General features: G+C 41.4%; 1 protein-coding gene across 1 annotated transcript in view; it reads left to right on the forward strand.

The window, feature by feature from the left end:
* Positions 1-24,885, forward strand: part of TMEM178B (transmembrane protein 178B) — a 344,335-nt gene that overhangs the window by 1,359 nt on the left and 318,091 nt on the right. The gene's annotated exons all lie outside the window — the stretch shown is intronic.

Below are 24,885 nucleotides of genomic sequence, written 5' to 3' on the forward strand. Positions count from 1 at the left end.
CCCGAACTTGCCTCCCGGGAGCTGGTAACGGAGGCTTGCCTCGCCCCGCCCCGCCCGGCCTCCTGTCTTGCGTTTGTCTGCTGGGGTTGCTGTGCAATATCGGGGTCCCGGGAGGGCGGTGGGTTATCCAGGCTGATGCTTCAGCGGTCCCCGGGGAGGGAGGGAATCTGTCCTCTTGCGTTGTGCGGAGGAAGCCCTTCGAGAATGTTGTGTCAGGCAGGCAGCCTCCTAGTTTCAATCTTTGTTTCAGACATTGAACCGATTCAAGGGGAAAGGTCTCACCGAGAAGGCCTTACTCACGCCACAGACGTTTGCTAAGTGCCGGACTGTACTGGAGCCTGGTGCGGGCATCGGTCACATAAACATCCATAGATCACAGCCCCTGCCCCATTGCAGCTCCAGGCCTGTTGAGCAGTAACATGTACCACGATCCTTGAGGTCTCCTTTGGAGGAGGCGGTTGTCAAAAGTGACCTGCGTGCCTCGGCTTTAACAGGGCCTATAAACGCGGAAAAAGTAGTTCGTCAGGTAACATCAAAGTGGGCACCTCAGAGGGGAAAAAAAAAAAATTACCACGTTCAGAAGATTTATATCAAAAATACCTCAAGTATTCCCAAACAGAAAACAGACTGCATTTGCTACTGATGAACATTTCTTGGATACTTTAGTGTCATCACAGAATTTTTTAAAGTCTGTTCGTCTGATGCAATTTGTAAATCTTTGCATGATTTCTGTACTTTGGGGACCAGCCTGTTCCGTTAATGCACTGAAATATTCTTTGGATATATAGGAACGTCTGAAGAAGGGAATACGTTGTCTTTTATGGTACTTGCATTCTGGAAGCTGTGGTGCGATTTTAGGAGTCTTGGTTTTTTTTTCTCCCTGCTGTGTTTCGTTCTCTTCAACTATTTAACGGTGATGTCGAGGTGAAAATTATTTTGTTGTCTGCAAAGTCTTTGAGACCCACGTGGAAAACCGTTCTTATTGCCCCTTAATATTATAATGCAGGTTTGCTGCTGTTTAAAAATATGACTTGTGGGAACAGACCCTTCTTTGATTTAGAAAAATGTTGAGATTGAGCAGAAAAAATAGTTAATTAAAAAAAAAGAAAAGAAAACCAAACAAACAACCAGTTAGTTGTTTAAGAATGACAAGCAGTGGGTATAGTCCAGGTGGCTAGTCAGATGTAGGTGAAGTAAGTCCAGAAGGAGAATCCATCTTAATGTTTGTGTTGTAGCTCCTGTAGAATGACTAGGGATTTTAGCTGATTCAGTTATGAGTGTCTTAATACTACAGACATCACAACTGCTTCATGGTTAGCCTCATACTGGAGCAGGGTGACCCATTTGGAGCTCTACAACTTTGTAAAGATGTGCAGGGTAATAGAGAATTCCAGAAGAGAGTAACTTGGATTTAGAAGTAGGAAAGCCAAGAGAAGACGCAATAATTTTTGAGAATGGGTGACTGTAACAGTGTTCAGATCCTCAGATTCATGAATTGTTATGTCCTTTGTTGTTCTCTGCTTTCATTAAAATCGAAATGGTGTAGGAAGTTAGCTGAAAAGTGCAGAAGAATTCATGTTAATAAGGACTGATGCACAGTGATAGCACTTGGCTGAACGACAGACAGTCTTACATTTCCTTTCTTAAAGGTCTCTTGCAACAAGATGGGTATCCTTCTGTCTGGCTTTGGTTCACTCTACTTAGAAAAAGGGGGATGGAATCCATGGCTCCTGGTGGTTCCATTGAGGGCTTTGATTCCATGTCGCTTTGCCTGGCAATCCTGGGAGAAAGGTTGACTTGGTCTGTGCACCAGAGAGATTGGTTACCATAGTGACATGTTCTTCCGGTGGAGCTGGAAACACTGTGTCAGGGAAAGGGATAGGGGAAGAGTGTACAACATTTTGACTTTGTATCGACTGATTTTTAATTGCAGCAACAGAAAATGGACACCGCACAGCAGGGGGATTGAATACACTGATACCCTGAGTTGGCAGGGTGTTGTATTTCACTTGAACTAATGGAGATGCTGTTCCCCATCACCCAAAATACAGCAATCACTGTCAGCTGCAAACACCCACTTACCAGGGCCATTTCTGTCCATTTGACATTCTTGTTAGGTATTATTGAGATAGATGGCATGTCAGCCTTACAAATCTTGAGGGACCTAAGGTCACTATCTTCATTTTTAGCCCCCAAACATAATCTGTGAAAGCTAGATCTTCCTTTTCCGAGCAACAAGAGACACATTTTGGAAATAAGTGCATCTTCTATTAGTAGGATCCACAAGCAATTCCAATAACAGAACATAATTTCTAGACTTAATCAGTGTTCTTCCTAGATTGGAAGATTTTGGAAGGAAGTTAAAAAAAAAAAAAAAAGAGATTGATATCCTTATATTTAAATTTAAGGCAGGCATCTTAGGGAGAGATATTTATCTCATAGTAGTTATTAGTGGCCTCAAGAGATATTGAGTCCTTTGTCTTTTTGGGGAACATCTTAGATTAAAACTCTGAGAGATATGTGTTGGGTAAGGGGAAAGGGAAACCAGAGAAAAGACTGTCAAATCTGTCAGTATTATGGGAAAACTAGAGATTTATCACAATGACCATACAGGTCCCTGCAAGTCAATCATCTGTTAAATTAATATTCATTGCATTAGGAAGTGCTGTTGTGCATTTTAAAATAAAACAAAACCACATAATTAATAAGAAAACAAAAGTCAAATCTATATCTGATCTGAAGATAAAGTCCTTTGGATGCATGTTCTCTCTAAAATCCATTTTTCCAATGCCCTGCTGCCATGACTATACCAACAAATAGGCATTTCTGGTCACTGTATATTTATTTGTTTGTCTTATTGAACTGTAAGTTCCTGTAGGGCAGAAAAGATAAGTATTTGTAAAATACATTCACCAGATGTGTGGGCTTGGGAAATATCTCATACAAATAAGGTTCACAGAATCATATCCATCAAGAACTTATTCTAATTGTAGGAACACTTGTGTGGGAATCCCAATGAAGGATTAGTCAGTAAGTTGTGTTGAAAAAAAAAAAAATGAACCGCTGTGGCTCTCAGGGCAGATTAATATTGCAACAGATGCTACCTAATTTAACGAGGAAGATTTTTTTTGAGCAAAAAAAGTTTTTCTAAGGAAAGAAGGAAACAATACTTTTTTTTTTTTTGATAGCGTATGTCACTGAACAGACATCTATCACCCACAATCATTATTTTTACAGTACATAGGATTTTAATGATTTTCTTCTTGGAGGTAGGATTGAGTAAAGGGTGTAGCAAGGATAGATCATCCTTGAATTCCCATATGATGGTGTCCAAAATCAAGTCCTCTTGTCTTCTTGGTTTTCAACCGGGTCAATGTCTCCCTAGTAAGTCACTGCAAGCATGGGGGACAGATCAATGACAGGATCAGTTTCTGAAATCCAAGAGACTTCCAGACCGTTAGGAGGAGCAGCTACAGGTTGGATTTTGTTCCAGGGAACACTTATATTCTTTGATTTGTACTGAAATGTTATATTGATATGGCTTAAAATAAGTAGACCTTCAGCTGAGACTCTTAAGAACTTTTTTTATTATTTGAAAACAGGCCTTATTAATACAATTTGAATTAGAATTGAATAGAATCCATAGAATTGAATTTCATTCAATTCCATAGAATCATGGAATGGTTGTCAATATACTGAGGCTTATTTTAACAAAAACATTGCATATATTTGCAAATTAATAAAATGCTCCCCAGATATTTACTGCACATATATTATGTGATGGGCACACATCACAAGAACAAAGCGCAGAATAAGACATGGTCCTTAAGATTTCCACAATCTGTTAGCGTCACAGGAAATAAATGACAACTACGGGGTGATGAGAGCAGCAGAAACAGATGCAGAGAAGCACGGAGTAGGCAGTGATGGATTGTGTTGGCAGTGGGGTGAGGTACGCCGGGAGGGGGTTGGCGAAAGAGGAAGTGAAATCTGAACAAAATTTTCAGGAAGTTGAGAGGTGGATGGGGATAAAGAGGCCAGCATCTGCAGAGCCATGGAGGTGGGAAACAGGTTTGGCCTCGTGAGTGTTGATTGCTGGAGTGAGGGAGAGGAGCGGAGCGTGGGTCTGGAGAGCATGGAAGAGCCACGCCATGGAGCTGGTGCACGCAAATCCCTGGTGGCTCTACTGCCCAGTAGGGTAGCCACTTGCCACCAGTGGCTATTTACATTTAAGATAACCAACATTAAATGGAATTAAAAATTCGTTTCCTTAGTCGTGTTGGCCACATTAGAGATGTTCAAGAGCCGCGTGTGGCTAGTGGCTATCGTAATGGACAGTGTAGTTTGGAGAACATTCCTGTCATCACAGAAAGCCCCATTGGACAGTGCTGTATGGAACCCAGAACCTTATAAAAGAACAAGCACATACTTCGTTTCAGATGAGGATAATGATAATTATTTTTTTAAGATTTTATTTATTTATTCATGAGAAACAGAGAGAGAGAGAGAGGAGAGGCAGAGGGAGAAGCAGGCTCCATGCAGGGAGCCCGATGTGGGACTTGATCCCGGGTCCCCAGGATCACACCCTAAACTGCTGAGCCACCCAGGCTGCCCCAGATGAGGATAATTAAACATGGTAACTTAAGCTTAAGTTGAAGTATGCTGTTCTACAATTGAAGAAAATTTGCTCCTTGAATGTTTTGTGCAGAAGGTTCAAGTTCATGGTCAGTTATACTAAATCTGTATTTTATTAATTTTCCATCTTTGAGTCACAGAATTCTCACACGCTTCTCTGTTCTCTCCTTTCCCTCTCTCAACTTCATTAAAAGATAATTGCATTATTGGGGATCCCTGGGCGGCTCAGCGGTTTTGCGCCTGCCTTTGGCCCAGGGCGTGATCCTGGAGTCCCGGGAATCGAGTCCCACGTCGGGCTCCTGACATGGAGCCTGCTTCTCCCTCTGCTTGTGTCTCTGCCTCTCTCTCTCTCTCTCTATGTCTATCTGAATAAATAAATAAATAAATCTTAAAAAAAAGATAATTGCATTATTGAGTGGGAGGAGAGGATTAATAATAATAATTGCCAAACTTGATGCCTAGTATTCCTCTAAGAGTTTTACATCTGTTAGTTAATTTGTTCTTCATAGTTACACTTGAGGTGGGTGTTATTTTTTTCATCGCTATTGTACAGTTAGGGAAACTGAGGCATACAGATGTCAGTCAACTTGCCAAGTCTCATGATAAGGAAGTGAAGCTGCCAAGACTCGAATTTTCGCTCAGGTTTGGTGACACCCACTGTACTCTCTTGTCACCAGTCTGCTGGGGGAGGGGTGGGATGGAGAAGAGGCTGATATCTTGATTTCTCAATCTGGAAAAGAAATAGAAAGTTAATTTTAGAATCTCACCCAGGGGAGATCTGCTTGAGGACTTTAGCTTAGCACTGAGGAGGAAGATCATTTTAAAGTGGTTCACACATCTTGCTTTGAGACCCACTGCCAGAAGCTCATACACGCTTTGTTATATGATTTTTGAGACTTTATTTTGTTCACTGTGGTAGATGCTGAGGTTAGAGCCATGAAGGACATACTCATTCATTCCGCAAATATTAATTAGAAGCCTAAGGACTGGACATCATGGAGAAGCTTATGTTCCAGGAGGGAGAGACAGATAATAAATAAATACATATGGAATCAAAATGAGGGATGCCTGGCTGGCTCAGTCAGCAGAGCCTGTGACTCCTGATTTTGGGATCGTGAATTGAAGCCCCACATTAGGCATAGAGTTTACTACAAAAAAGTGGTACTAAAAATGGTACTACTTTCTGCCAATTGGAATAAAAATAATATCTAATGAACTAATCAGTATATAATACTGGGAGGGAGGGAGTGCCATAAGGTGTCTTTGCTCTTAGAAAGCACAAAAGAAAAGATGGACAGGTAAGCCCCAAGTTAGACAGCCTCATTAGTTTTTTTTTTTTTTTTTCCTTTAAGAGATTTTATTTATTCATGAGAGATACAGGGACAGAGAGAGGAAGAGACATAGGCAGAGGGAGAAGCAGGTTCTCTGAGGGAAGCCTGATTCGGGACTTGATCCCAGGACCCCGGGATCACGCCCTGAGCCAAAGGCAGACGCTCAACCACTGAGCTACCCAGACACCTCTAGTTTTGGTTTTAAAATATAGGGAGGCATTACCTGCTCAAGGGCAAACACATGCAAACACTCGTGGTCTTTATATATAGCGTGTGCCCCATGCATGCGCATTGTGTGTGTGCCCAAATGTACAGGCGAATGCACTTAGTCACACCCCCCTCCATTATCAGGTTGAAATACAGCTCACCAGTGAGAGTTGATAGTTGGGAGCCCTGTGACTCAATGGGCAGGTGCATGGGGTGGGGTGGAGAGAGGGTTGGTTTGATGTGTTTTGAGCACCTGTTGTGTGCTGAGCCCTCTGCTAGGTGCTGGGGGTTCCTGTCCTGAGGGAACTTACACTCTAGCTCAGTGACAAATTCGCTGTCCTATTTGTTTGGATCAGGCTCTTCCTCAAAAGAGCGCATCTGTGTCAACTGGTCAGGGAATTCCGGGGAGAGGGGAAGGGGGGTCCTTGAGTTCTTTTTACTGAGTCAACAAAGTCAAGAGGCATATTTCTGTTCCAGAAGGTTGGTTTATTTATTCTTTTACTGTAGGGTTGCTAAGGATCAATTACAGGATCAATTCTGTATATTCCACTTTGGTTTGTCAGTTAAAAATATTTTTTCCCTCTCTGCTGTTACTAGGTAATCCTAGGTCTTCCAGCAGAATCCTAAACACACTCTGGGCTAGTTTGACTCTTCACACGCAGGCACATAAACATCCAGGAGTTGGAGAGTAAAGTCACGCATATATATTCAGATGCAGATACTCTTATAACTCCGCAATCCAAACAATACACAGAGAGGAAGAAGTGCGTGACCCGGGGGATGAGTGGACGGAAAATTGATTTGAACATCTGGATTGGACATCTGCTGTTTCTGAGAAAATGCAAACATTCTTTCAAAGGATGTTGTTTCCTCATACATAAAATAGTAGAGTTTGGATTTTATAAACTTCAAGCCCTTTCACACTTTTAACATTTGAAGTGAGAAAAGTAAATTCAGGGGATAGAGTGTAAATAATAGGTAGATGGTTGGGAAGAAGAGGTGAACCAGGAGAGAAAAGAAAGCATGGGAGGAAGGAGAGAGAAAAGGACCATTCCAGGGTGCTAGCGAGTCAGAGGAAAAGGTGAAACAAAGCAGCTAATTTCATACCCACATGCGATCCTGTAACAAAACCTCGTCTCTTCTCTTTCTAATGATTTGAAATGCCAGGTTGCAGATTGGAGTTAAAAGTGTACATACTTAGGGGCCCCTGGGTGGCTTAGGGGCGCCTGGGTGGAGTTAAGCCTCCAACTCATGGTTTTGACTCAGGTCCTGATCTCGGGGTTGTAAAAACGAAGGGGGGCGGTGTGCTCAGCCAGGAGTCCGCAGGGCTCTCTCCGCCCCTCTGTCCACTGGAGCTCTGTGTCTGTCTGTCTCTCTCAAACAAACAAATCTTTAAAAAAAAGTAGACACTTAATGTAGCAACATGGTGATGGTTACACAGCAATGTGAATATACTTAATACCAACGACCTGTACGCTTAAAACTGGCTAAGATGATGAATTTTGTGTTACGTATGTTTCACCACAATTTAATTAATTAAAATAAATTATAAAACTTAATAGAGAATGGAGCTGGATTGCTGTTGGTGTGTAGAATATACTTCATAGCCAAAGATCTTCATTCATTCAACACATTTATTGAGCACTTACGTGTGCTGGGCACTGGCCCAAGGTTTGCTTGGGATGCAGATATTAATAAAACAGACAAGAGGGACACCTGGGTGGCGCAGCGGTTGAGCGCCTGCCTTTGGCCCAGGACGTGATCCTGGAGTCCCAGGATCGAGTCCCACATCGGGCTCCCTGCGTGAAGCCTGCTTCTCCCTCTGCCTGTGTCTCTGGCTCTCTCTCAGTGTCTCTCATGAATAAATAAATAAAATATTAAAAAAAATAAAACAGACAAGCCCTCATAGGGCTTATATTTAAACATTGAGTATCTTATCTTACCTTTTTTTTTTTTTTTTGCTTGTTTTGTAAAACAAAACTTTTAAAGAGCACCAAGATATAAAACAAGTAAAAGTAGTGAATACATCCCTTGGGTCATTAAAAAATCTTTGTATAATGAAGAACACTTCACTGTGTTTATACTAAAAATGTTTTTTGAGCTCCAACTATGTCAGGCACATGACTTGGGGTGGCTAATCCTGAGTGAAATCCATAGTTCCTGTCCTCAAAGAACAAACAAAAGGAGGAAGTGTGCAAGAAGACTAATAAATCCAAGCCCCAGCATTGGTTCTGGGAGAGATTTACATCCTGGGGGCCCGAGTGGCTCTTGAATTTTGGAGCACTTAGGGAAGGCTTTGTAGAAGAGGAGATGTTCTAAGAGTTGTTATTTGTAGATGGGTAGGGTGAAGCCTTAGCCTCATTTAAAGATTACTTATTAATTTTTATAAAGATTTTATTTATTCATGAGAGACACAGAGAGAGGCAGAGACACAGGCAGAGGGAGAAGCAGGCTCCCTGCAGGGAGCCTGATGTGGGGCTCCATCCCAGGACCGCGGGATCACGACCTGAGCCAAAGGCAGACGCTCAACCCCTGAGCCACCCAGGTGCCCCTACTAATTAATTTTGATGAGGTAAATGCTTGTCTAGTCTGCCTTCCACCTTCCCATGTGACCCAGATCCATCCTCTCTCCCAAGGGGCAGCCACTGCTACCAGATTTTATAAATCATATCAGAGATAATTTGTTCAGCGGTATTCAAAAGTAACAGCAAGTTTAAATAGGAGTCAGGCAACAAACAGATGATTCAAACATGAAAAAAGTTTATCAATTTGTATACACGGAGATGACGTTTAGAGCCCTTGTTCCAGGAGTCACCAGGAATCTTCTACAGGTGATGTTTATTCTGAGTGGAAGCTGCTGTTGGTTTTCAAGGAAGTTTGACAGATCTGCTGTTTTATGGGAGACTGCAGTATCTGATTATTTCAATTGATTTTTTTTTTGAGTCAAAGTATTTTGCCAAGAAAAGGCAATTTACTTTATATTAGGTCATCTTCATAAATTTATACCATTTCCTGCGTTCTAAAATGCCCTGCTGTTCTATATTCTGAACCTCACTCTGTTGGACACATTATTTGCTCCAGAGCATCTCCCTTTCAATTTTGGCCTGAATTTCTCTTAATCTTCCTAACAGCAATTCTATTTAGGCAAACACAACTCCTATTCCCCAAGGCCCTGGAGTATTTTGTCGATCTGGATGGGATGGGGTTGTTTGTACCTTAAGAAAGCTCTGAGCTCATATCCTGCTGTATGTCAGCTGACGCCACACTGGAGTGCAGCTGGATTCTATCTCAGGAGGCCGAAGACACGCGCACCTTGCAGCCTGGCACACATGCTCCTGACTCTGCTCACATCCAAGAATGTCCATGGCACCGCTGCTTGTAATAGCAGAATAAAAAAGCAAAATGGAAAAAACTTAAGTGTCCATGAATAGGAAAATAGATAATGAGGTATGGTACATAGTCATACAGTGGAAACTATCACTATATATGTAAAATAAATATACCACATCCACGTATTTCCAAATGGGTAAATGTAAAATTTGGGTGACAAAAGCAGGATACAGAATGAAATGGGGAGTATGTTGCTGTTTATATGAAGTTAAAAAGTAGGTCAAATAACATTAGATATTGTTTATGGAAACATTATTTGCATTGTTTTTATAAAAGTATGCATGAGACTGAGGAGCCCAAAATGAAGGATGACGTTTGGCTTTCTCAAGACAGAGAAACAAATGGAATTGGGAAGTTGCTTTAAAATCATCTTTGCTATTTCATTTCTTAGAAAACAATAAAAAAAAAATCTGAAGCGAATGGGGCATACACAATGCATTCACAATCGGGCTACTTGGGAGGTTTTCATGATCCTGACAAAAAAGGTTAAATTTATTCAGACTGTTGTTCAGAGTATAGGAGGCAGGTTCTCTAAGAACAATTCTTGGGAAACTTTGTGTTTGAGGTGATCTGTGACTGACTTTTATAAGTAGTAGCAAGCAGCATTTAGAGGAGAATCAGGTAACTCCCCACCAACAGTTTTCACTGAAAGCAGCTCATGGGAAGGGCTTAGAACAAATAAAATTATGTTTTATTCACTCTAGATGTGGTGTAAGAAGAGGAAATTGAGGCTTTAAAATGATTTATTTTGGGGATCCCTGGGTGACTCAGCGGTTTAGTGCCTGCCCTTGCCCCAGGGCCTGATCCTGGAGACCTGGGATCGAGTCCCACGTCGGGCTCCCTGAAGGGAGCCTGCTTCTCCCTCTCCCTCTGCCTGTGTCTCTGCTTCTCTCTCTCTGTATCTCTCATGAATAAATAAAATCTTTAAAAAAAATAAAATGATTTGTTTTTAAGCTAGGGAGTAATATACAAATATACACATTTTCTGGAGAAAAACAAGGAATTTCAAGGGTCAGAAAGGTAAATTAAAACCATCCCTCCAATTGATCAGACCCTGAACTTTGAAGCGATAAGACGCAAGAGACTGAATGTGGGATGAACCAGAGCACCAGCATTTGGGAAGGCATTTGAGCCCCTAGGGAGGAGCTTGGTGTGAACTGGGCAAGGAGAAGCTAAGAATTAATCAGAAAGGACCAGAATTGCATGTTATTTCTTCAGAGGTTTTATCACTTTTCAAACCCAGCGGAGAATGTTAGTTGGTAAAACTTTAAGTAGTTTTATTATGAATGAGTAAGGTTTGGACTCTTCATCATTAAAAATGCGAGGGTGACTTTAGCCAAGGGCCCCTCTGTGACGATAACGATGTGTTTCCACTCTGTACAAACCGTAGCTGCAGCAGAAAAGGCCCATCAGGACAATAGCAGGGGTTCCATTTTCATCTGGTGAAGATTTAAAGCACCAAAGCTGGTCCGAGGTTACTAGGGAATCACGAGTGTCCCTTGGGATTTCAGGGGCGTTGAAGCAGAATCACTGCCGGGCTTACGTTTCAGTAACCACAGGGCGGATGAGATGCCCACATGCGGCTCTGGGTGTCCCAGGTGGCTGAGCTGCTCGGCATAGCTGGCTCCCCCCATCCTTTGGTGAATGACCTCCCACTCTGGGCAAAGCTGGCCTCTGAGTCTCCAACCTCTTCCGGTGGCTCCCTCCTCCCTACAGGTGTTAGCACCAAGGAAACAGCAGCGAAGCTTGCTCAGGTGGTCTGGCTCGCTTCTCTTCCTCACCAGCAGCTTCGGTGCACTGTTAGGCCCCTATCACTGGGTTTCCTCCCCCTTCCCAGGGGGGGGGTGGTGGTGGTGGTGGTGGTGGTGGCTGGGATTGCTCCTTCTTTTTCAACACTGTGCTTCCTCTGACTGTGAAGGCAACGTTCCCTCCTGGATCTGCATCTCCACCGTGGGGCTTGAACTCACCACCCAGAGATCAGGAGTCGCAGGCTCTTTCGACTCAGCCGGTGCCCCTCTACCTCTGTTCTTCCTCCCTCTCCTTTGCTGGCTCTTCTTTCTCAGCCTGTGTGGGTTCTCCGGGGTTCTATTCTCCTGGAGCATTCTCTTTCATGCCTGTGGTTTTTTCACCCTTCGAAGCTCATGACTTGTTCCACGGGGAATCTCTCACTCAGACCTAAAATCCAAACAGCTCTCCTGTGGGATATCTCACTCGGACACCTTGTTTCTCTTCCCTGCCCACCCGGGAATCCTTTCTCCTTCCTTTTTCTCCATCCTGGGGAATGACATCCCTGCCTCTCTTAGTTGCCCAACCCAGAAACTTCAGAATCATCCTTAGGGCTCTCTTCTCTCCTGTCCTACTCATGCAAGCAGTGAACAAGCCACTTCTAGACCTGACACGTTCATGCTTGTCCCTCCCATCCTGTTCCATCGTCGCCGCTGCATTTTGGTCCCCAGCAGCTGTGGGCTTGTGGTGCCCTTTGGCTTCCTGCTCTCTAGTACCTCTCTCCTCACTGCTTTCTATTCAGAAGGATGTTTCTTAACTGGAAATTGAATCATGTTACCACTTTGCTCAATATCCTTCAGTGGCTATCAGTCAGGATAAGATCTGTCATCATCACCTTGGCATGTGGGCCACCCAGGTCTGGCAACATGCCTCCCGGCCCCCCTGTTTATCATGCTTTTCTCCATACCAGCAAGCTCTCCTCTTGCCCTGATGAAGGACTCCTGGGTCCCCAAACAGGTTAAGCTAATTGGTGCCTCCACTTTTGCTTATGAGCTTCTTCCTTTGCCTGTAAGTCCCTGTCCCTGCTTGCCCCCACCCCCAACATGTGCTTACCTCTTAGCAGCTAGCTCTAGGCCTCTTCTCCTTGTCTTGCTTGGTATTCTCACCTGTTCCTCCTGAGTAGGATTGCCTTCTTCCTCCTAGGCCTCTGTCACACACCAAATACTTTCCAGCACCAGGACATTTTATTTTCCTATAGGTTTCCCTCCTTTTTGAGATTATTTTTGCATTATTTCATATTCATCTTTTCATCCACAGCATTTTGCATAATGCATGGGCTGTAATAGGTATTTAATACCTACTTGTTGAATGAATGAAGGTTTATCTCACTTAATGCAGTCGATCTGGAAATCTTATTTAACAAAGAGCCATAATTTCATTGGACCAGGGAGACTCACTATTAAAAGGAAGCCTGCTGTGAATTGTTCTGTAATGCATATGATAAACTTCAATTTATTTCCTTTGTTAGGGTTTCTATTTTCTTAAAGCACCCATATTTCTGGACTCACAAGAGGAGAATTTCAAAGGCGGGATGATTTCATTTTTCTTGGATTTGACCTCTTAATTGTGATCCTGCCCACTTTTTATTTCCTTCATGCCTTTCCTCAGCTGGTCCTCCTTCCCAAAACATGGTTGGCAAAGAGAAGGCTACCTCCATTTCTTGTTCCTGTCATGGATGTAAGAATTTCCAAATTTACCTCGGGGTCTGACACATGTGGCTATTTCCTCAGGATGTTTCTCCAGGTTTTTCAATATTTATCATCAGGAGTGTCTATGGCCAGACTCCCCCTCAACCATCTATTTAGGGCAGCTTCGTCAAATCTCCTCTGATAGTGATTTTGGTCAGATAATGACCTGAAAACAGAGACGATGCCTTCTGTAACTGCCTAGTTCTTACCTCAGTTCATTTTCCCTTTCTTCTTCTTCTTCTTTTTTTTTTTAAGATTTTATTTGTTTATGAGAGACACAGAGGCAGAGACATTGGCAGAGGGAGAGCAAGGAGAAGAGGGGAGCCCGATATGGGACTTGATCCCAAGACCCCAGGATCATGACCTGAGCCGAAGGCAGATGCTCAACCACTGAGCCACTCAGGTGCCCCCCTCAGTTCACTTTTTATGACTTTCAACGGGAGATTCCGTGATCCTGGTGAGTATCTGTCTCCCAATTCTCTGGCTCATCTGGCACCATTGTTGGTGAGCATCATTGCTCATGGAAAACACCCATCTCCTTACAAGGGGATTTGGGGGCAAAAGATGTGATGGCCAACCACACATCTTTGCTTATGAAGACCACTGAGTCCTAGGTCAACAACGGATGAGACAGCTGTTCACTTCTCAGTGTTTCACAGGGAAGTGGATTCTCTTCCAAAATGATCCATGACTGTTGTTCTGGCTGGGTCATCTCATGGTGAAGGTGTTAAGGACGTCTCCCTTTGTACAGTCTAAGGGCTGAGCCTGTTGCCGAGTCATTCAGATAAGTAGAGTAATTCTTTTGCTTTCAGCAGATAAATATAGATACAGCCACATTGCTTGGCTGTCTAAACTAGGTTAAATAAATGATTCATGTCAAGGAAACATTTTCTATGACCACTCTAAATCCTGGATTTATATTAGTTAAATCTGTACTGGGTTTAAGCTAGAAAACTGATTTCTAGCACCTCTCACCCAAGTTGTATAAAGTGCTCAGATAAAAAATTTAGATTGTACTTTCAGCAGTGACCATTGGGTAGGAATTCCAATGAAACCAGTGTTTTGAAGAGCTGGATTAATTGTAAAAAATAATCATAAAAAAGTATTGATGAGCTATATACTATCACGAGTCTCATAAAATGGTGGGTAACCCTTACCCTGAAAACTGTCTTTTGCCATATATGTTTATTTTAAAACCTATAGGAACTCAGAGGTTTATTTCAAACTGGAAGGTGGCATTTCATCTCTCTGGGTCAGCAGAGTTGTTAACATTTCAAAGAAGGACTTTTATGTTTCTGTGCCAGCAGCATGCCTGTATCAGCTTTTATTACACATATCCGTAGTGGTGTGGTGGCTGGCTGGGCGCTTGTAGATCAATAAGCTGCTAAAAAGGGAGATGCATCAGAGACCATAATGGCTTCTTCACAGAGGATAGATCGTCTCCAGGTAGTGAAGTGCATTTAGGAACAACAACAATGATATCCCTATATTGAGATCCTTATTATTTAGAAGAAAGAAATGGGCTTTCTCAAGGTGAGGAGTCCTGTAATAAAGACTTTAGCATGCTAACCATACATTCCAGGAGGTTTGTGTCCACTGTTATAGCTGAATTTAAAACCACCTCAGTTATTTTAATGGAAGAATTCCCAGATGGAGAAATACAGAATCAATTCCCTTGGCCTCAAATACTACTTGATTGTGGTTGTTCTTGGTTACCTTATTAATTAAAAGAAAATCTTCTTGTAATCTGAACATTGATTTTTAAGACACTTGGGTGGGCTTGAGTACAGCATCAGTGAGGAGTTGGGAAATGTAGAGGCTCTAAATGCAACGTGGTGTGGGGGCTTGGAGGGGGTCGAAAGGTACACAAGGGGGCAGCCTGGGTGGCTTAGTGGTTTAGTGCCGCCTTCAGCCCAGCACCGGATCCTGGAGACCTGGGATCGAGTCCCATGTTGGGCTCCCTGCATGGAGCCTGCTTCTTTCTCTGCCTGTGTCTCTGCCTCTCTCTCATAAATAAATAAAATCTTAAAAAAAAAAAAAAAAAAAGAAAGGTACACAAGGCAGCACAAAGTTCCTTAGCTAAGGTTCTTGACTTGTGAACACACAGAGCTGAGTGTACTTATGTCTTGGTGACTTCCTAAGGATATGGTCAGAGAGGATGGTGATGTTTTCCAGTGGGATAACAATTTTCACTCTGTGCTTCTCCTTCGTGCTGCAAGAATAAATTACAGGAATTATATATTCATTTATTCAACAAATATTTGATGATACTTACATGTCAGGATGTGTCCTAGGGGTTTAGGCTAGAGTGGTGCACCAAATATACAAACTCCCTGCCCACTGCCTACATGGAGGTTATATTCTGGTGAGATAATTAAAAAGTAAATAAGTAAAATATTAGACAGTGATTAGTGGTAGGAGAGAAAACAAAGCATGGAAAGGGCTAGGAAATGGGAGGAGGTAGAGTTGAAATTGTAGATGGCATGGCCAGGGAGGCCCTCTCTGAGAAGGTGGCTTTTGAGTAAAGAGCAGATATACATGAGGGAACTAGCTCTGAGGATATTTGGAGGATGAAGACTTCAGAAAGAGAGAATGGTTGGCCCTGATGTTGGAGACATAATGAGGATGGCAGAGTGGCTGAGAAGTAAAGAGCTGCCTTACATAGGGTTTGAAGGTCATAGGAAGAAGTGAGATGGGAAGCCATTGAGGTTCTGAGAAGAGTGGCGTGATTACACTTATGGTTTCAAGGATCACTTGGGTTGCTGAGCTAATAATAGATTATAATGGAGCATGTTTAGAAACAGGAGGAGCAGCCAACAGAGATGGTGGCTGGATTAGAACAATGGGAGAAGAGATTTGATCTATTTTGAATGGCAAACTACCAGGATGAGCTGATAGATTAGACAGAGGGTGGGGGAAAGAAAGAGAAGTCAAAGTTGGCACCAAGGGTTTTCACGTGAGGAGCTGGTAGAGTGTGTTGCCATAAATGTCCACAATGCCTAAAATATGGAAAGAGCCCAGATGGCCATCAACAGATGGATAAACAAGATGTGGTCTGTATATACAATGGAATATTACTCAGCCATCAAAAAATGAAATCTTGCCATTTGCAATGACACGGATGGAACTAGACAGTATTATGCTAAGCAAAATAAGTCAGTTAGAGAAAGACAAATACCATATGATTTCACTCCTATGTGGAATTTATGGAACAAACATATGAACATAGGGGAAGGGAAGGAAAAATAAAATAAGATGAAAACAGAGAGGGAGAGAAACCATAAGAGACTCTTAACTCTAGGAAACAAACAGGATTGCTGGAGGGGAGGCGGGTGGAAGGGTGGGATAACTGGGTGATGGGCATGAAGGAGGGCACGTGATGTACTGAGCACTGGGTTTTGTATACAACTGATAAATCACTAAAATCTACCTCTGAAACTAATGATACAGTATATGTTAAGAAAAAATATGTAATGGATAGGACTGTAGGAAGATCTTGACTTGGGGATCCACTATTTTGGGTATGATAATTTTTGAGATGCCTTTCAAATACTCCAGGGGAGATGTCAACAGTTAGTTGGATATATTGGCCTGGGTTCAGGGAAGAAGTCTCACCTGCAATGGAAATTTGGGAGTCGTAGGCTTCTAGTATTTAAAGTCATGAGAGTAAAAAATATATAAATAAATAAAGTCACGAGAGTAAATGAGATCACCTGGAGAGTGACTGCAAGTCTAGAAGAGAGAGGTCCAAAGATTGAATTCTGGGGCAAACTGACTTGACACAGCTCAGGGAGATGAGGAGGCTCAACAAAAGGGACTGGGAAGAAATAGCTAGGATAATAGAGGAAATTAGGGAAGTTTGGTGTCCTGGAAGCCAAGGAAAGCCAGTGTGTTAAGGGAGAGGAAGTGAGCAGTTGTGTGCAAGGTTGGCAGTGGGTCATGTAAGAGAAGCCTGAGACTTCAACTTTGAACTCCAAAATGTGGAGGTTGTTGACTTCAGAGATGGGTTCAAAAGTGAATGGGATGAGGGGAGGAATAGGAAATGATGAATTTTGATAACTCTTTAAAGGATTTTTGCTGTAAAAGTAAGGAGAGAAATATGGTAGTTGGGCTGAGAAAGTTACGTTAAGAGAGACTTAAAATTTTTTTTTTTTAAAAAGGTTTATTTATTTGACAGAGACCGAGAGAATGCATGAGTGGGAGGGGCAGAGGGAGAAGGAGAGAGGATCTCAAGCAGACTCCCTGCTGAGCATGGAGCCCCAACTGGGGGCTGAATCTCATGACCATGGGATCATGACCTGAGCTGAAACCAAGAGTCAGACACTCAACCAACAAAGCCACCCAGGCGCCTTTTTTTTCTTTTTAAATTGGAGAAGTAATAGCCTAATTGTAGGCTGGTGGGAATAACCTGGTAGACAGGGACAAAACTGATGGTACAGAAAAAAAGAAAGAGGAAAGAATTGCTGGAGTTTTTGCTGGAGAAGTTTGAGGCAGAAAGGAAGGGAGAGAAAAAGAAAGGGATGTGGCCCAGGAAGAAACACGTTTTAGATGAGCCAGGATGTAAAAATCCAAGACTATTTTTTTCTTTCTTTTTTGGGGGGGTGGGGGTGGGGGAGGGAAGGGCATTACTTAGTTTTTTATGTAAGGAAAAAATAACATAACGGGGTTTTTATTTTTTTAAGATTTTATTTATTCATGAGAGACACAGAGAGAGGCAGAGACACAGGCAGAGGGAGAAGCAGGCTCCATGCAGGGAGCCCGATGTGGGACTCGATCCCTGGGCTCCCGGACCACGCCCTGAGCCAAAGGCAGACGCTCAACCCTTTGAGCCACCCAGGTGCACCATATCAGGTTTTTTTAAAAGGCCAACTTCCCAAGTCGATCACCCACATCTGGAAGCCAGGCAGGAAAGATTTTTATTTTATTTTTAAAATTTTTATTTAGTTCTTTATTTTTTGTCTTTTTTTTTTTTTTTTTAAGTTTTTAATTTAAATTCCGGGTAGTTAACATACAGTGCAATATTAGTTTTAGGTGTATACTATTTTTTTTTTTTTAAGATTTTACTTATTTATTCATGATAGTCACACAGAGAGAGACAGAGAGGCAGAGACACAGGCAGAGGGAGAAGCAGGCTCCATGCACCGGGAGCCCGACGTGGGATTCGATCCCGGGTCTCCAGGATCGCGCCCTGGGCCAAAGGCAGGCGCCAAACCGCTGCGCCACCCAGGGATCCCCTCTTTTTTTTTTTTTTTAAAGATTTTTTATTTTATTTATTTATGAGAGAGAGAGAGAGAGAGGCAGAGACGAAGCAGGCTCCATGTAAGGAGCCCGACGTGGGACTCGATCCAAGGTCTCCAGGATCACGCCCTGGGCTGCAGGTGGCGCTAAACTGCTGCACCACCGGGGCTGCCCCTCTTTTCCTCTTTCTAATTTTTCTTTTCTTCTTAAGTAATCTCTACACCCAACATGGGGCTCGAACATGCAACCCTGAGGTCAAGGGTCACATGTTTTACTGACTGAGCCAGCCAGGAGCCCTAGGACTATTTTTCTTGATGCAAGTTATCAATCATCTTGCTCCCACTATCCCACAAGCTTGTGGGATAATTTGAGCTAAGAACTTTAAGCTTCTTGCAAGAGAGTTTCTATAGGATGTCAGTATCTTATTGTCATTGAGCATTTAATGGGAGTTTCTCAGGAGAAAGCAGGATTGGAGAATTCTGGTTATGCACGTTGCCTTTGCGTTCTGCTTGTAAAGAGGCACTGGTCAGAGTAGCCTAACTGAAGTAGCTGGTGATTGGTTGGACTTTCTGAGACATTTTGGCCTCTGGTGTTAGAGGAAATATGATGTGTTGTCTCTTGAAGCATGGTGCTCTGAAAAGTTTTAAAAGATTTCATTTTTTAAGGAGAGCACAGTTCATCCTTAAACCTCTCTTACTAGGTGTTGTAGGATCTTTTAGCCAATGGATTCTGCAGTTTTCCATTAAATAGCATCACTCTAATTAGAATCTTAGGGTGCTTTGGCTCTGATGACATTCAGGTCATTTTCGAGATAAAGCCGCTTTATTTTCAGGCTGAATGGCCACATTCTTGCCTTGTCATCCTAAAAATGCTGCACTGTGTCTGCATTTCAAAGCCACTGATTAAATGACTAAAGACCTATGGTAATGCAGAATTAGTCTTCTTTGTCCATTATACTGTAAGTTTCTCTGGAAAACAAAGTCCACGAAATTCTGGTAACCTCTAAGCAACAAATATTTTCTATGATTGGTGTAGGAATTAAAGTCACAAAATCTTTCTTTTTTGGTGAAGAAAAGAGTCTGGATATTGTGCAAAAATTATGAGCCGTGTTTGATAGGCAGTCTCTTGTCTGCATGGTTTTTGAAAAGGTGTGGAGGTCATTAGCATTTTTAATTTCTTCCTTGGAGATTATAAGGACTCAAAATTCTAAGAAAAAATGTGAGTTCTAGAGACAAAGAATAACAGGTGCAAGTTAGTGGAGCAGGTGGTGTATAATTTCACCTTTGCCTCCTACTCAGAAATAGGGGGAAACTAGGTCCCAGTTTGGAAACCATGTGAGAAATGGCATTCATTGCTACCTATAATTGCACCTAACTTTTGACTTTTCCCTTACCCTTCTGGTTTGTGATTCCATCTGTAAGCACGTAGGTTCTGAATTTCCATAAAATGTCTTTCAAGGTGCATGTCATGACCAATTTTATTTTTTCAAGTGCTTGGAAATTTTTTAGCTTGTGATTTTTCCCTATTGGGTTATTGGCACTTTTCCCCACAACTGTCGCAGTAATAGGCTTATTCAGTAGGTTGCTCTCCTGCCTAATCTTCTCTCATCTACTTGCTTTCTCTCTTTCAGTAGCTTATTCTCACAATCACATCTTTTCATCAATCCTTTTTCTTTCTTTTTTCTTTTCTTTCTTTTCTTTTTTCTTTTCTTTTCTTTTCTTTTCTTTTCTTTTCTTTTCTTTTCTTTTCTTTTCTTTCTTTTCTTTCTTCTTCTTTCTTCTTCTTTCCAATCAAACCCCCAGCCACGTTGCCAATATGTGGGGCATACAGAGCAGGTATTAGTCCCATTATATGCATGTGGTGCCTGAGACTCAAAAAAGTTTATCATCTGTTCCTTGACTAGTGAATAGTGGAATCATTCTGGGACTATTGCTTTTTTCTGTGTTCTTTCCGTCACCACACTCCCCGGTGCTGCCTCATAGTGCTGGTTTGTGTTAGAGATGTGTCTGTATTTTCCTGTTTTGTCCTCCTACCTCTCCTTTATCATTGCATCCATAGGAGTGACCAGAGGGGTGAAGGGAAGTGCAAGCACTGATGGTGGCTCCAGACAACCAAGCCATTATCTCTCCACTGGCATTGACAGCCTCTGACATAGTATCTAGAGGGGAAGAAACTCAGAACTACATTCCATACAGCATGATTAGCCTCTTGGCCAGATTCTTGTTTGAGTGCTTATAACTGGCTTTCCCCCAGACTTGAAGGGGAAATAGTTTGATAGAATAGTATTCCACTTTAAATATTGTTATATATGCCTTAAATTTTACTTTAGGTCACATGATTGCCTATCGAACAAAGAATGGCTTTCTGTTTACCAAACTTATCTTTCTTTTCTTATGGGTGCCCAGCCAGACTATTTCCCCCAGCATTCTCTGCAATTAGATCATAACTCAGTCTCTCTCTCTCTCTGTGTCTCTATGAATAAATAAATAAATAATCTTAAAAAAAGATTTTATTTATTTATTCTTGAGAGACAGAGAGAGAGAGAGAGAGAGAGAGAGGCAGAGACACAGGCAGAGGGAGAAGCAGGCTCCATGCAGGGAGCCCGACGTGGACTGGATCCCTGGTCTCCAGGAACATGTCCTGGCCGAAGGCAGTGCTAAACTGCTGAGCCACCCGAGCTGCCCAAGAAATAACCTTCTTAGTTAAGCCACTGAGATTTTAAGAGTTTATCTGATAAAGTAGCTAGTATTTCATTATTTACTCATAATGAAATACTATGTGTATAATAATTTAATGCATCTCATTTCAACTCTAATATGAAAACCCATATTGCAGTTACCATTAAGACAATATGTAAACTGTTTGCACCTGGATTAGCACAATAAACTGTAGATCCTTCTACTAATATTAGCATTGTAATAGAGTTTCATTTATATATTTACCTATATGCATTTGTAACAGCATTTGAAGAAATAAAAGATTAGTTCAGTACTTTTCCTCCAAATTTTTAGGTATTGTCAAAGATTGCTTAATTTAATCCTGGTTATTATTTCAAAGTTGAAGAGAACCTACTCAGCCTTGAGCCTTTTGGCCAATAGAGCTCCATGGGAATCTGTCCACGGTTTTAAAAAATTTAGTGTTTTTATCATTACATTTGCAACTTTCTCCTTCAAATCTCATTATCCTTAGTGTATACAGTATTTCTTCTTACCAAATTTATCTACCAGACAGTTAGATTTTTCCTAAAACAACCAGGCTTTCCTTTTATTTCAGCTTGCCAAAATTTTCTTTTCATGACTTTTTTTTAAAGTGGGCTCCGTGATCAGCATGGAGCCCAATGTGGGGCTTGATCTCAAAACCTTGAGATCAAGGCCTGGGCTAAAGAGTCAGACACTTAACCAGCTGAGCCACCCAGCCTCTTTTCATGATTTTTTTATTGATTCATGATGTTACCAAAAGAGTGCCCTGCTGCAAGTTCCCTTCTCCAAAATATGAATTCCTATGATTTTTTTCCAAGTCAAGAGGCATCTCTCTGACTTATTACCTCTTCTACTCGCTCACTTGACGTTGTGACACTTGAGATTTTTGATATTGAAAAACTTCCCCAATGCTAATGGGAGAATGTTCTTCTAACCCTAATCACTTATTTTTTTAAAAGGTTTTATTTACTTATGAGAGAGAGAGAGAGAGAGAGAGAAGCAGGCTCCACGCAGGGATCCTGATGTGGGACTCGATCCTGGAACTCCAGGATCACGCTCACGCCCTGGGCCAAAGGCAGGTGCTAAACTGCTGAGCCACCCAGGGATCCCTAACCCTAATCACTTATACCAAATTAAATATGGAACTACTATCTTAATGGGCTTAAAGTTTGAAATTTTAAGCTTATCAGGTTTATTATAATACAGTTTAAAAAACACTTTTGAAATCAGCCTAACTTTAAAACATTTATGTGTAAAGTAGTTTATCTAGGCTTCTGTTTTAAATATCTTCATTAGAGTGTAAATAGTTAACAGTGTAGAGTTATAGTGCCTCCAAATTCCAGCTTCTCTGTTTATTGTGTGACGCTGAGCAAGATACTTAACTTTTCTAGACCTTAATTTTCTTATCTGTAAGTGGAGATTTTATTTTTAATCTACCTCTACCTCATAGAGTTATTGTAAGGATTGAGTGAGTTCATACAAGTAAAGACCTGAGAATAGTTCCTGGCACATAGTAAGTGTTAGCTGTTATTATATTTAAAACTTGCAAGAAAATAGAATGGATTAGACAGGATAATTTGTATGTAGGTCTCTATATTAGATAATTTCCAAAGTGATCTCTGCTGCCAGAAATGCCTTATGGCATAGAATTTCTAAAATATTTCATATCTGAAAGTTTCCAGTTTTTAATTTCTTTTAGGCTTTGTCTTCACCTTTCAAATGAAGTTTGTTCTTTTAATAATCTCTCTTTGGCCCTCATATTGGTTACCTTTATTTTCAAAACCAAAACCAAAACAAAACCAAACTAAAATCTGTTTTTTTTTTTAAAACAAAAACAAAAACAAAACTTAAGCAAGACTCTTCAGCTTTGCTCAAGCCAGCTTGACCATATAGCACCATCTACAGCAGACTTGGATCTAGGGGCAACTGTGAAGTTTGTCTTTGGGGACTCCTGTATCCCTTTGAAGAATCTTTTTTTTTTTTTTTTCCCTTTGAAGAATCTTTTCCTCTCTTGATAGAACCTCATTTCCATCATTTAAAACAATTTTCTGTCTTCTTTCCTATCATAGCTCTTCATCTCAGAGAAGGGTCTGAGTAGATTTTTAACTATCAACTGTAAATGACCAATAAAGCTCAATGCCTGGCTCTTCCCAGAGGAGGTTGGTACAGACACGGAGATATGGAAACTCAGCTTTAGGCTAAAGGAATACATTTGTAATGTGGAAATTTTAGCTATTAGGCAGGATGAGTATTTTGTGGTCACCTATTCTTTTCTAACATTATTATAAATAGCTATCCTTTTCCACTTTCTTACAGGTCTGGCACTGATTAAGGATTCACACATTAGTTCATTTTTTTAAGATTATTTATTTATTTATTCATAGAGAGAGAGAGAGGCAGAGACACAGGCAGAGGGAGAAGCAGGCTCCATGCAGGGAGCCTGACGTAGGACTCGATTCAGGGTCTCTAGGATCACGCCCTGGGCTGCAGGTGGCACTAAACCACTGCGCCATCGGGGCTGCCCCCACCTTAGTTCATTTTGAGTTGAATTGTCAACTTGCTGAATGGACTTGAATATACCTAGCAATTTATTTTTAATGAACCATGAGCTGAGGTTTTCAAATAGGGATGCAGCTCAGAGTAGAGCTCTTATACTCAGTTCTGTTGTAATCTCTTGATTGGACACAGGAGCTTGACTAGTACTGTTGTATATCCATAGCAAAGCACAATTTCCTACGTATCAATTGCATTAATGTGTTACCGTCATTAATCACAGCCATTGGTGACACTTCATTGAAAGAGCACTGTGCTAAGTTGAGTCAAAGCATCGGCTCCCACTTCCAGCTCTGCCATTTACCTGGAGTGACTGCCCGCGTTGTTTTACAGCTTTTGTCTGTAAAATGAAAATTATGTCTCTTAACTTATGCTGTGATTATAATCACTTGTGCAGCTTGAAAGTGTGCAGATTCCCAGACCTCGTCTCCGTAACTTTTAATTCAGTACATTTGGGTGTGCCAGGTGTTCTATAATTAAAGGCTGAATTTGGAATTACCTGATGGGTCCATTTTTAAGGTCTTTGGGTATTTTGAGCAGTCATTTTTTTCTCTGAGAGTTCTCACTCTGCACTCTGTAGAAGTGCAAACACTTATACACATTCCTTTTTGTAGAAGTGTGAGAGATGCTAGCATTTTCTACAGGCAGCCTGGAGCAGACAGCAGGCTGAATTTTGTAGGGGATACAGGAAAGGCGATCAACCTCTCAGATATTCCTGATTGAAATCTGGCTCCTAATCATCATGTGTTTGTGTTATTTTAGTAGACATAAATTTACAGAAGTTCCCAAACACCTGTATTCTAACACAAAAAAGTAAAAGCATGCTCAACCAAATAGAAATTATTTTTAGATTATTTACTCTGAAGTTCTGTAGACTTAAGTGAGGGTTGACTGTGTTTGCATGCATACATATGTCTGTACAGCATGTGACAATGAGCTGATTAAAAAAAAATTATTCCAAAGAAGCATTCCAAAAGTGTCTTGAGCAATGGAATAATTATGTAGCTCTTATAAAGGGTTTTCAAAGACAGTCAATTGAATGTATACATTTTGATGTTTGTTTAAACAATCAGGTGCCTTTAAATAGCCTGGCTACTTTAAAAGTAGATAGATTGTGACTTAAGTGCCCTCAAACCTCTTACTTCATTCCATGGATCTTTGAAAAGGAGAAAAAATTAATTTCCACAGGCTTGATTTGAGTACTTTACTGAGTTATTAAAATAATCCTTTGAGATACATTCTTTGGAATATTAGATAAGTCACCAAATTATAAGTCCATAACCTGCAAATGTGGGGAAAAATATTTTGGCTCTTTTGAATCTAATTTGGGTTTGGCAAAAGTTACTCCAAATCTGTTGC

The sequence above is a fragment of the Canis lupus genome, chromosome 15, assembly GCF_048164855.1.
Source record: "Canis lupus baileyi chromosome 15, mCanLup2.hap1, whole genome shotgun sequence".
NCBI lineage: Eukaryota > Metazoa > Chordata > Mammalia > Carnivora > Canidae > Canis > Canis lupus.